This window comes from Elephantulus edwardii, unplaced genomic scaffold, assembly GCF_000299155.1.
Source record: "Elephantulus edwardii isolate Elephantulus edwardi_28Jun2011 unplaced genomic scaffold, EleEdw1.0 scaffold00360, whole genome shotgun sequence".
Taxonomy (NCBI): Eukaryota; Metazoa; Chordata; class Mammalia; order Macroscelidea; family Macroscelididae; genus Elephantulus; species Elephantulus edwardii.
The window spans coordinates 1,633,274-1,634,798 of NW_006400110.1; the positions used below are offsets into that span (position 1 = coordinate 1,633,274).

At 43.9% G+C, this 1,525-nt stretch overlaps 1 pseudogene; it reads right to left on the minus strand.

Annotated features, from left to right (window-relative positions):
• Positions 1-362: 362 nt before the first annotated feature.
• On the minus strand, positions 363-1,014 carry LOC102847453 (annotated as a pseudogene).
• Positions 1,015-1,525: the final 511 nt, after the last annotated feature.

Below are 1,525 nucleotides of genomic sequence, written 5' to 3' on the forward strand. Positions count from 1 at the left end.
TTTTTTTTGGTTTTTTTTCAGGAGTAGAATTCTTATTCTTAATAGAACTTTTTTTTTTTTTTAGGTGTCAACAAGGCAGTATAGACAATATGGTTCTATCTGCCCGGTTTTATTTGAAACAAAGGCACTTGGTAACTGCTTTGTAACTGCTACCAAAGAGAATGCAGCCCAAGGGCTCGCCCCACACCAAGAACCTTCTTCAGAGTTGAGTCAGGGAAGGGAAGGCAGCATACCCCTTTCTCAAGCAAGATTGCACCAGCTCCTAAAAAAGGTAGGACCTCTTAACAAGGCTTCTTCAGCTCAGCACTTGACACTTAAGAAAAACCAGTTAAGGTGGTGTTAGGAAGGCAAGACCAGGCTCCTCAGGACACCCATTCTGTCAACTGCTTTAGTGCTGCTTCATCTTCATCTGGCCTTGCAGGCAGATGTGTAGAAGGAACGCTGGGCAATTCCACCGGGGGCTCTTCCTCCTTGTCACCCACATGTAACAACTCTCGAGACAATTCTTCCTGTTCAAGCTCCTCTAGTTCCTCCAAAAGTTCATCCTCATCCACATCATCTCCAAAGCTCACAGGTCGAGAAATGGCATCTGAGATCTGCTGGGCAATCTCCTGTTGTTCTGTGATGTCAGCCATTAGTTCATCCACCTTGTCAGTGTCCATGTCCTGGTAGGCCTTCTTCATGCCTTGGGCAGCAAGTTCCATGGTACGAAGCACTTCTGTGTTGGTGGTAGCATTCTCAACGGCTTCACGCTGAAATTCCAGGGTGGATAATGTCCCATCAGTTTGTGCCAGCTGTTGTTCCAATCTTTTCTTCCTCCACAAAGCCTGCAGGGCAGCTCGCTTATTCTTGGTGCCATGCTTCTTGGCCATCTGTAGCTCCTGTTGAATCTTCTCCTCCAAAAACTCCTGTTTCTTGATCAGTATGGCCTCTGTCTCTTTTAGCTTCTGTATTGCCTCTTCAGGGGTTGGCCCCTTCTCCTTCTCTCCCCAAGAGCCAGCCGAGACCACTCATCATGACTCTCTTAATAGAACTTTTATTTCTAAGCAAGAGTTAAGTCTGATCTCCCATGGAGTTTCTTCTCATTTACTTTTACTAACACTTGTGGGATCTTCCTAAGCCCAGGGCTCACCTAAGTACTTTTCCTATGATAATCTATTAAGGATAATGAAAAGAGCCCTTTGAAAAACCCTCACTTACCTTTCTATAATTCTTTGAGCTAATCTGAGTATAAAATGGTGAAGAAATGATTGAATAAGTTAGGATCAATTGGCTGAAAAAATACTAGGCATGTATTAGAAAGGACAACCAAGATTCAGCAACATGGAAATCATTCCAATTATGATCCAATGAATGGGGTGAAAAGCAGGCTACAAAATTGTGTCAGTAATATAAGAACAAGGGCTGGAATCCAGTTTGGAAGTTGTCTGCAGCAGCTGAATTCTACAGAGGCTTGTTTGCTGGTTCTGGCGAGGATTAGGGTGACATGTTGACTCTCTAATGGATATGAGATGATGTGATTCGG